Below are 11,923 nucleotides of genomic sequence, written 5' to 3'. Positions count from 1 at the left end.
TGGGATCAGGAGAACCATTTTTCTTTTACTGGGGCATTGGTTTTCATAACCATTTATCCCCATAACGAGTGGCACTGGTGGTGATACTGGGAAACTGGAGTGTCTAAGGGAATTGCTTGTGTGACTTGTGGTTAGCCAGTGGGGTAAAACCAAAGTCCGCTCTGTTTGGCTGGTTTGGTTTGCCTTGGTGTGCATAGAAACCCCAGCCTTAGGCTGTAACTGCCCTGCTTTAAGCAATTTGTCCTGAATTGGCTCTCAGTTGGGTCTGCCAGAACCAGCATCGTTACAGAGGGCTCCTGAGGAGAGACGGGGATGTGGAGCTGCTCCTGGGCCAGGAGCCACAGAAGCTCCCTTAATGTAGCGGGGGCCATGGGCACCTGCCCTGTGACCCCGCCCACCCGCACCGCCCCAACCCCGAATCCCCACTCCCGCACTGCCCCTAACCCCGAGGTCCCGCCCCGTGCCCCTCCTTCTCCCAGCGCCCCCGCCCTCATGTGACCCATTTCCCCCCGAGGCCTCGCCCCCACACCAAGCCCTGCTCCTCCGCCACTGCTTCCCTCCAAGACCCTGCCCGCCGCTTGCTCTTTCTTCTCTGCACCCCCTGCCTCCGGTTGCTCGCCCTTACAGCCAGTCAAAAGTCAGAGGGCATGGCCCCCCCCACCCCGCCCTCTCAGTCCAGTACCCTGGCCCCTGGCCGCTCTGTGCTGCTGCTCCAGGACTTGGCACGCTGAGCTTGTGAGAGCACGGGGCCCGATGAAACACTCCGCCAGCACCATGCCAGGCCCCCTCTCAAACACTGCCAGGGCGCTGGCCCAGTGCTGTGAACCTGTCCAGGGCAAAGTCCCAGTGCTGTGAACCCGGCAAGGGCATCGTGCCAGGGCTGTGAACCCGGCCAGTGCACTGTCTCAGTACCAGAAACCCAGATGGCGCATCATCCTAATGCAAATAACCCAGCCGGTGCCCCGTCCTGCAGAAATGGGTCTAGCCAGTGTGCGGGATCCCAGAAAAACTCTCTGGCAAATGCCAGGGGCTGGCAGCACCTAGCTGCCTTGGCCTTGCAAGCCCTGGTACGATGCACAGCAACGGAGTGCCAGAGGGCTACACCCCTATCCAAGACAGAGCAGACGGGGTGAAATAAAGAGAGAAGATATGCAGGGCAGTGGGCATCGCCTCCTGCTGGCAAAACTGCCCTGTTTAGGAGGCTCCTGGGAAGGGCAGGTATCTCCCCTCCCCCCACCCCCACACCCTGATGCTCACCATCAGCCAGCACCAAGCCCTGGAGGACATGGGGACAACCAGCCAGAGGGGACAGACAATCGAGCGTTTGCCTCCGTCGCGGCAAATCCCCCAGAAGACGGTTTGCTGGCACCATGTCAGCTTATCCCGGCTCCAATCAGCACCTTGGCTCCCCCTCCCATCCCCAAGGACAGGCCAACCGTGGGGGTCTCGTGTGGGATCCCTGGGCCAGGGTGAAGGACTTGGGAGAGGCCCTGGGATTCTGAGCCTGGGAGCCGGCAGGGAGTGCGAGGCAGGGCCTTACCTTCTCCCTCGTCCTCCGTCCCCCTCCGCCGGAGCCTGCTGACCAGAAGGGCCTGCGGGAGACAAGGAAGAGATAGAGTTATGTGGTACCCAGACTGAGGCTGTGCAGTGCCAGCCTCCCGCCCATCCCAGCCCGGTGCCAGGGGTGCCCGCACTTCCCTCCACCCCCCTGCAGCTGGAGAACTCCAGGCTCCTCCGGCCACACCCCAGGCTCCCCACCCGAGTGTCATCGGAATAATCCTGGGTCCCCGTCCCCCCCGCGACATCGGGCCATCGCCACACCGGACTCAGAGCAGGGTCCTGGGAGAAAAGCCAGGACCCGTCTGCCCTTGAAGCTGGCAGGGTGATGCCCAGCTTGTACAGATTCACGCTATAGCCCCTCCAGCTAGCATGCTAAAGCCAGAGGTGTATGCTCCGCATCGCACACAGCGGCAGCTCAGGATAGTGCAGACCCATCTAGATGCCGTGGGTACGGATGGGGGCAGCTAGCCTGTGGCACGGCTCCCACTGCCCGTGTCACCACTGGGCCCACTTGGTGAGAACCTCCTGCCAGCTGGGAATCGCCCCCTAGCTCTGGGTAGGGGCAGCCACGGAGCCGGAATGTAGGAATTGGCCTCTTTCTGCAGCCTCCCAGCCGGGTAACCTGGGCTTCCCTCTCCAACAACACGCCAAGGGGTCCCTGGCTCGCCCATGCCCCTCACCCAGCCCATGGTCATATGCCAGGGAACACAGGCTGGAGGGAATGCCCCGGGCTCCCCTTTCTATTGCCTGGGCACCAGGCTGGCCCGGCACTCTCTCAGCCCCTTGAACTCCAGGCTGCCTGCTGTCCTGGGCCCAGCTGAGACGCGGATTACCGCCTGTTCAAGAAACCGAGGCTGTAGGAGCTGCCGCGTCGCCCCTGGGGCTCTGGGGACCCCTGCACCCCGAGCCCAGGAAGCCCGAGCAGGGCCATGTGCTGGGACGTTAGTTCTGGGACTGGGGCCGGCTGAGCTGTTCAAGGCCCAGTTGTTTTGGGGAGCTGGGTATCAAACACAGACACTGTAGCCGGCTGGGCACCCTGCCCTGAGCCGAAACGGCATCAGCCCCAGAGTAACCCGGGGGGAGGGGCGGCAGGTTCCTCCTCTGTCCGTGGGCCCTGGGTCTGACCCTTCTGGGGGGTGATTTCTGCCCCCGGTGTTATGAGTCGAATGGGGATCAGGCCTTCGGTCTTCTTGGGCTTCACACTGTGCTCTGGCTTCCTCTTCTCTCCCCATCTCCTGTGGTTCCCACCTCAAAGCCCAGCTCCCCAGCTGATCTGGGACGGAGGCAGGACTCTGCCCACCCGAGCCAGGAGCCCCATCCGATCACACCCACCGGCTGTCCAAAGATCTGTCCCTGCTTCCCCCTTTCTCCACCCCCCATTGACTGCCCTCTCCCTGCCCGGCTGGGAGGCCAGGGACCCAGGAAAGCTTGTGCCTTTGGGAGGGAACTGGGAGGGTTTGTTGGTCAGCTTCCCCAATGGTAGGGAAATAACTGGCCAGAGCCGGCTCAGTGCCGGGGGTGCCGGGGAAGCTTGGGACCACGAGGGAGAGCCCTGGCATTTCTAGCACTAGCCGGGGGTCGGGGCAGTAAGGAACAACCAACGAATGGAGCCACTGGCTCTGTCTGTGGCCCTGTCTCTCTCTGCGGATGTGCCCCACCAGCCCAATGGGGCCTGGTCAGAACAGGGGGCCTCGGGTGCTCCCATCCCACCCTCCCTTCCATGGGGCTGTGTCCAGGAAGGGTGTGCTGAGAGAGCAGGACGGCTGCAGGGTGGTCGGGGGTGGTGGGGTGGTGGTGGTGGCCTCCTACCATCCTGCTTCTCCAGGAGAAGCTGCGCTGGGTCACCACAGCCACACAGATGACCAGGGCCAGAAGGACACAGGTGTACAACACCCAGGAGCTGTCCCAGCAGCCACAGAACCAGCTCTGCGTGATCCCCACCCCCGCGCCAAACATGGCGAGCTGGGGTGGAGACGCTGCGCTCCTTGCTGCTGCTGCGGCTGGATCTCTCCTGAGGGGCTGTTTCTTCCAGTGGCGCATCACAAAGGGGCAGGACCAGGTGGGTCCTGACATCACAAAGCCACTGCAGGCATCAGAGGTGGGCAAGACCCTGCCTGCAGCCCCTCCCCAGCACTCCATGTAGGTACTTAGAGACTGTGACCGAGTCACCCCGTAACCTTCTCTTCGTTAAGCGAAAGAGATTGAGCTCCATGGGGTCTCTCACTAGGAGGCAGGGTTTCTAACCTTTGAATCATTCTTGAGGCTTTTTTCTGACTTCTCTTTCATCAACAACATCCTTCTGGAATGGTGTTCGCCAGCATAACCCCTTGGAGAATGGCATTAAATTGGATTAACACCACAGTGAATCAGGCAGGTGCTGTGAGGCTCCAGATGGGACGGGTCCCCTGCCCGGGTGTTTGTCTGTCAACATTCACTGGTCACTGTTGGAAGACATGATACTGGGCTAGATGGATCTTTTGTCTGAGCCAATATGGTCTTTCCTATGTTCTTATGTGCCACCATCTTCCACTCTGGCACTGTTCAATTCAGAGACGAGAGGAGAATTTTCAGAAGAAAATCTGATTAAGCAGTTCTCTGCTCAGTATGACTAAGGACACCGCCATTTACTGTACACATTCACACAGCATTACCCATGCTTGCATTTTATCAGGAGATTCACTGTATTTGATGCAAAGCCTCAACTGCTGGAGTCACGTGATTATACGAGACTCTCAGCTTCCATGACAACAATAAGTAAGTTTCTGGCATTCATGGTTGTTCAGAAAAGAAACAAATGTGACCCAAGTGCATCCTAAAGACTGAAAACCCAGAAGGTGAATAAACAGAATCCAAATTTATTATTTTTTTTAAATCATGGTTTTGGAACCAATCTCTTGATTCTGGGGGGAACTGACTCAAGAATTTTGCACTCTGGAGGTTCACAATACTGAAATTATATAGTACAAACTGTTCTGTTCGCAACACATTTGTGACCTCTTGAGAACCCTCTTATTTTTCATGTAGAGTTTAAATAAATAAAAATAAACTGAATTGTGGAGTTTTATTTTTGATAAATCTGGGAATTAAAGCAACAGCCATTTCTGTGTTATTATGAGAGCTGGTCCAAATTTTCAAAAGAAATATATTTGCTGAATTTTTTTTCAAAACCAATACATTTGTACAACAAATGATTGATATTGTCAAAATTCTTCATCCCCCTGCCAAAATATTGTTTTATTTGATTATATTTTCTAAAATTTTATCCAACTATGTGTTGACATCTTTTCTTTCATGAACAACCATTTGATTGTGATTTTATAACAATGTTTTGGGAGAAACACAACTGGACCATTTAAAAAATGTTTCATAGAATCATAGAATATCAGGGTTGGAAGGGACCTCAGGAGGTCATCTAGTCCAGCCCCTTGCTCAAAGCAGGACCAATCCCCCACTAAATCATCCCAGCCAGGGCTTTGTCAAGCCTGATCTTAAAAACCTCTAAGGAAGGAGATTCCATCACCTCCCTAGATAACCCATTCCAGTGCTTCACCACCCTCCAGACTTGTTTTCAATCTCCCTCCCAAACAACACTTCCTTATCGACTTTCTCTACACCAGTCATGATTTTATAGACCTCAATCATCTTTCCCCTTAGCAATCTCTTCTCCAAGCTGAAAAGTCCCAGTCTTATTAATCTCTCCTCATATGGCAGCCATTCCATACCCCTAATAATTTTTGTTTCCCTTTTCTGAATCTTTTCCAATTCCAATATATCTTTTTTGAAATGGGGTGACAACATCTGTACGCAGTATTCAAGATGTGGGCGTACCATCGATTTACATAGAGGCAACATGATATTTTCTGTCCTATTATCTATCCCTTTCGTAGTGATTCTCAGCATTCTGTTCATTTTTCTGACCACTGCTGCACATTGAGTGGATGTTTTCAGAGAACTAGCCACAATGACTCCAGGATCTCTTTGCACCCTTTGATCACATGCACTGCAGTAGCCTCTCCCCTCTGAGAATAATGTTGTGGTGGACTCTGCTTCCCCATGACCCTGTATGTGCTGTGATGTATAAAGATGGTCTGATGGTTAGGGGGCTAGGCTGGGAAATGGGGGATTAAGGTTCTGTTCCCAATTTGGCAGCTGGGGGTGGGGTGGGGTGGGGCTCAGGGAGAAGGGGTGGGGGCAGGGCCTCGGGGAGAAGGGGCGGGATGGGGGCAAGGCCTTGGGGAGAAGGGATGGGATGGGGGCTGGGACTTGGGGCTCAGGGTGGTGTGAGGACAGGGTCACCGGGAGAAGGGGTTATGCGGGGACAGGGGCTTGGGGAGAAGTTGTGGGGTGGGGGCAGGGCCTCGGGGAGAAGGTTTGAGGGCAGGGGTTCAGGGAGAAGGGGCAGGGTGGGAGGAGGGCCTTGGGGAAAAGGGGTGGCATGGGGGCAGGGTCTCGGGGAAAAGGGGTGGCGTGGGGACAGGGCCTCAGGGAGAAGTGTGCCAAGCTCAGTTATAATGACATGGGCCTATATCTTCAAAGAGTGTTTAGGCCACTAACCCCCGGTGACAAGATTTAGACCCTGGTCCTTGTGCCAATGGGCTGGCAATGTAATTTCCAGCATGGCACATGGCAGGGGGCAGGGGCAAACAGTGGTGCATAGGAGATGGATAAAGAAGGACCAAGGTTACAGCCAGCTGGTTATTTACTGAGGTCCCCACTTCAGCAAAGTGCCTTGACTTCAGTGGAACTCGAAGCACGTTAATTGTGTAGCTGTACTGGGCCCAGAGAGTGTGTGTGTGTGTGTGTGTGTGGGGGGCTTGAACTGGAAAAATGCACCAGCTTCCTTGGAATATCAAGGTAGTGCAGGGAAGACACAGTCACACAGGGGTCTGTTCTCTGGTACTGTCCAATGAGAACTGGGGCTCCCATGGGCTCCACTTAAGGGGACCTAAGGAGAATGATTCATGGATTCCAAGTCCAGAAGGGACCATCGTGATCATCTAGTTTGACTCTCCGTATAGCACAGGCCAGAGACCAGCCCCACAATAATTCCTAGAGCAGAGCTTTTATAAAAAACAGCCAATCGTGATTCAAAAATTGTCAAGTGATGGAGAATCCACCAAGAGCCTGGATAAATCTCTTAGGGGAGGATTTATTAAAGGGGATACTCTATATCCTAGGCAAGAGAAGAGGATAGACATTGACAAAGTGCAGTAGGGTGTTAAGGAAAAGTTAGCATATGTGCATATGTGACTCCATTTTGGTTTGGGGCCCACCATTGTCTAAAAGCAAGCACATCATGCAGCAGGAGGATTGTTCCTTAGATACTGCATTCCTGTGGAACCCCCCCCCGCCCCCCCCCGGCTTGTTTCCATCCTGTCTTGACTCCCGGTTTCTGTTCTTTGTCTGTTCCTAACTCCCTGCCTCCTGGCCTTGATGTGAGCCTCCCATCCTGATAAGAAAGGCTACTGGTGCATTGCTTTAGGACCATGTAATGTAGTTGAAGTCATGGTTTAGCACGAGGGATGCACTTAGCAGGAATAGGTGGTAGATAAGGGAAGGGTTTGTCTATTGGCTAAGGTTTCCGATGCATGAGGGCAACATGCTTTGCTAAAAGGTATATAATCTCTTCATAACCTGCATTCGGGGTCCCCTCCTGATTAGCAGGGGGGCACCACGCTCAAGCGTAATAAACTTAGTATCTTTGGGAACTCTGCAGTTGTGGACTTTGTTCGTGTGCCTCAGCCTAGACTCAAACTGTGCGTGACCTATTGGGTATAATTCGTAGCAGTTCCTGTGCGTGACCTATCGGGTTTAATTCGCAGCAGTTCTTGTGCTTGACCTATCAGGTATAATTCATAACAGTTTGTGTGCGTGACCTGTCAGGTATAATTCGCAGCAGTTTGTGTGCATGACCAATTAGGTATAATTTGTAACAGTTTTGGCGACCACAAAGGGACTCTAGGCTCGCCCCCAACAAGCAAGGCTACACTCCTCCTCTCGGACAGCTCCAGCCGGCACAGGGTGAGTTCACCTTTGAGAACTCCAAGAAGCGGGGGTGTGAGCCGTTGCTTAGGCGATAAGGTGGCACATTTGGTGTCCTTTTGGTAGCCCATTATGGTTTCTGGGCAGAGTGTACGTAAGGGGACCCCTTTGGCTAAAATTCTCAAAAACTGGGAAAATATTTCTGGTACCCATGGGTTAGGTTAAAAAAAAAAAAAGCTGTAATCTTGTTCAAGGTTAAGTGGCCAGCACTAACAACTCAAACACCTTTCAAATGGCCACCAGATGGTTCCTTTGCTGGGAAAAAATTAACAGCACTTAGAAAAAGGCTGGAGAACAAAGCTCCAGCCTAGATAAATTATTGGTATGTATGGGACAACTGGGCTTATGCACGTGCAAAAGGACGTCCTCTTTCCTCCTCCTTTTCTTATTCATCTCAGGGGTCTCCAGCCCTGCTCTGTGCTATGCCTGCTTCTGCCCCTCCTCCGGCTTACCCTCGGCTTTCTGACTTATGCCCGTCACCTCCTTGCTTGCCAATTGGCCGTGCGTTCTGTCCAGGTGACAAGCCTCACGGGGGAGAACTCGGGTAGCCCTTGTAAGTAAAAATATTTAAAAAAAGAGACCAGAAGTGCTGCGGGGCTAGTTAAAAAGCCCACCCTCCTTGTTAAATTGGTAGTGGGACAAGGCTGGTGCTCATGAAAGGAACAGTTCAAAAAGAAAAACAAAATCGGGCCCAAGCGGGCAGGCAACAAATAAAAAAATTAAAAAACAGGTTGGAAACTTGAAGGTCATAGTGAAAAAAAAGAAGTAAATAATTACAAAAATAAAAAACATAAATCCCAAAATAATACTTAAAATGGTAAAATCTAAGTTAATTGGGTGTCGTTTTGGGAGATAAGCAAGTAATTTAAAAAAGGAAAGTAAAAAGTTAACTCTGTAGTTGCTAAAAAAAATTAAGGAGTTAAACTTTGTAAAATACTAAAAAAAAAAAAAAAGAATTATTGGTTTCTTTGCAGCCATTTTGGGGAAAATGGGCCCTTTTCCAAAGGAATGCAATTATACAGTGCTACTTAATTAATATCTTATTAGGCTCCAAGGAGCTACAATAGGTGGTATCTTCCTTTTCAGGTCGCTGTGTGTTTAACAGCAAAAGTTAAAAGTAAAAGGCAATCAAAAGTCTGGTAAAGTTTATTGTGCCCTTTTTAAAGTAAAAATCTTTAAGCTGTGGATCCAAAAGCAAGCCAAAAAGCATTTGTTTTAATGTAAATTACCTAACTAATAAGGTAAAAGCCACTAAAACCTGGGCTGCCTATAAAACAAATACAAAAAAATATATGTAATTCCTCTGTTTTGCCTGCAATTAACAAGGGTATTTGTATAAAAAAAAATATTTTAAGCAATGACTGACGGCCCAGAAGGGGTAAATCTATGTTCTTTTTGTCTTTCAAAAAATCAAAAAAAACTGATGCCAGCTGAAAAGCAATTCAACATCTCATGAATTTACTGGCACAATAGGAATTCTGTTCTGTGTTCTATGTCCTGTCTTGTGATGTTTGTCTTGTGGCCAAAATTGCTGTGTTTAATTTTTCATAGAACAGTTTAGTTTAAAACTAAATAGAAGGGTTAAATCAAAATGCAGATACTTGTTTTATTCAACTTGAAATACAAAGTGTTTAAATAATATAAAAAAAAGTAATATACCAAAGTTTAATACATTTGCTTAAGTAAGAAAAAAAAATTTCATTCGCCAGATCTTTTAATTAAAAAAAAATGTTGTTAAAATTTGCACACCAACAATCTTTAAAAGCAAGGACATGAAAGGTTAACCCACTCCCCATATTATACATGGGATCCTTATGGCTACCTCAAATTTCTAGCCAAATGGCTGGGGAGGGAGGAAAGCTATTGGACACCAGAGGTTGTACCAAGTGGACTCCTCAAAAGTGGGTGTGCTTGTCCTGGCTTGTTGCTCCAAAGCTCTGTAATAAAGTCATTTTCCTAAAAGGGTGTATGTAGCATACATTAAACAATAAAACTAAAGTGCTGTATAATGGGCAATGTACATGTGTTCATTTTTAAACAAAGATGTGTAAGTAAAAAATAAAAGTTTCCTTTGCAGGTTAATAAAAGCCAAAAAGAAAAAAAAAATAAAACAAAGGACAAGCTAATTCAACGCTGTAGCTGGCAGGCTCGGTCCAAAGATAAGACGCTGGTCTGCCCAAGGACACTACTCACAGCTAGAATTTGGCTAACAGCCAAGAAAGAGGAGGGCTTTAATGTGCCCAAGCAGCTGTGAGATCTGTAAAACACTGCCAGACATTAATGAAATGTGTGAGGTCTCTGTATTTACAGGTGAAAGAAGTCCTGCTCCAAGGATCCTAAGCAAACCTGCCATTTGTTAAAACCAGGTAACTGGGTCTAAATAAAGGTCCATCAACAAAAGACTACTCTGGCCCCATGCTGGAAAGGCCCTTATTAAGTCCTGCTAACTACCAACACCACTGTGAAGTGCCAAGGACTGACTGCCTGGACCCATGCTTCTCACTGCAAAAAGACCCCTCCACCTCGAGATGACTTCACTTCGACTACTGATCAGCCTGTCCCTCCTTCTGGGTTTTTTTTTCTTTCCTCCTTTTGGACAGCAGGGAAAAGGACAAGGTAAAGTGCTAGTAACCTCTCCCTTGTCCACTGACAGAGCTAACCTGCATTCAGTATTTGCTAAAGAAACCAAAGCACTATAGGGTGACATGCTAGTAACCTCTCCCCTGTATATGCAAAACCACGACTGTTCCAAGAGAGAAGAAGGAACACCTGCTCTGTTGAAACCACCAAGATCCAAGAATTCCTAACTGCAAAAGACACTAAAAATTGGCCTTGGTGGCAAAGAAGGAGCATTGTACATTGGCAGGGAGGAAGTTGCGGGATGTATTCTTGGGAATGTGAAGTGAAGTGGTGGGGTGGGTTTATTCCAGGGGCTGAAATCTGTGCTTGTGGGCAAGTATAAATACCAAAAACGCCTTACAGCCATGAACATTACTCCCACCATCTGCCACCACTCCTTTGGTCTGGGGATATTGATATAACAGGCATCACAGAAATGTGATGGAACGATGATAATTAAGGGGACAGGGTAATACCAGGGCACAAAATGTAGACTAGGAATGACAGAGTAGGTTGTGCTGGTCGGGGAGTGTCACTATGTGTGAAAGAAAGAGAATGTCAAATATAGGAAAAATCTTAAATGAATCAAACTGAACCATAGAATATGGATAGAAATTCCATGCTTGGATAAGAGTATAGCAATAGGAATATATTACTGACCAGGATGGTGGCAGTGACTGTGAAATGCTCAGGGACATTAGAGAGGTTACAATAATAAAAAATCCCAATAATAATAGGGGATTTCAACTATCCCTGTATTGACTAGATACATGTCACCTCAGCACGGGATGCAGAGAGAAAAGTCTAGGTACCACTAATGACTGCTTCCTGGAGCAGCTAGTCTTGGAACCCACAAGGAGAGAGGAAATTCTTGATTTAGTCCTAAGTGGAGCACAGGGTCTGGTCCAAGAGGTGAATATATCTGCAGCACTTGGTAATAGTGACTATAATGTAATTCAATTTAACATCCTTGTAGGGAGGGAAATATCAACAGAGCTCACCAGGGTAACATTTAACTTCTGAAAGGGGAACTACATAAGAATTAGGTAGTTAGTTAACGGACATTAAAAGGAAGAGTAACAAGAGTGAAGTGCCTGCAAGCAGCATGGAAATAATTTAAAAACATCATAATAGAAGCTCAAACTAAATAACCACCACCACCACAGAAGAAACCCCAGGAAGATGTCCAAAAAACACCATTGTGGCTAAACAAGAGAGTACAAGAGGTGATTAGAGGCAAAAAGACATCTTTTAAAAATTGGAAGTCAAATCGTCCTGAGGAAAATAGAGAGGTGCATAACCTCTGGCAGGTCAAGTGTAAGAGTAGAATTAGGCACGCCAAAAAAAGAATTTGAAGAACCACTCGAAAAAGACACAAAAACTGTCAGCAATTTTTTTTCAAAGTACACCAGAAGCAAGAAGCCGGCCAAAGAGTGAGTGGGCCCCCTGGACACTCGAGGTGCTGAAGGAGCAGACAAGAAAGATGACGCTATTGCAGGGAGGATAAATGCATCGGTTTTCACTGCAGAGGATATGAGGGAGATTCTCACACCTGATTCTTTTTAGGTGACAGATCTGAGGAACTGTCCCACAGTATCGTTAGAGGAGGTTTTTGGAACAAATTAAACCGTAATTATTCACCAGGACCAGATGGGATTCACCTAAGAGTTCTGAAGGAACGCAAATATTCAATTGAAAAATA

This window comes from Chelonia mydas, chromosome 1, assembly GCF_015237465.2.
Source record: "Chelonia mydas isolate rCheMyd1 chromosome 1, rCheMyd1.pri.v2, whole genome shotgun sequence".
In the NCBI taxonomy this organism is placed as follows: domain Eukaryota; kingdom Metazoa; phylum Chordata; order Testudines; family Cheloniidae; genus Chelonia; species Chelonia mydas.
The sequence above is the reverse complement of the archived record's forward strand: the minus strand, read 5'-3'. Positions refer to the sequence as shown.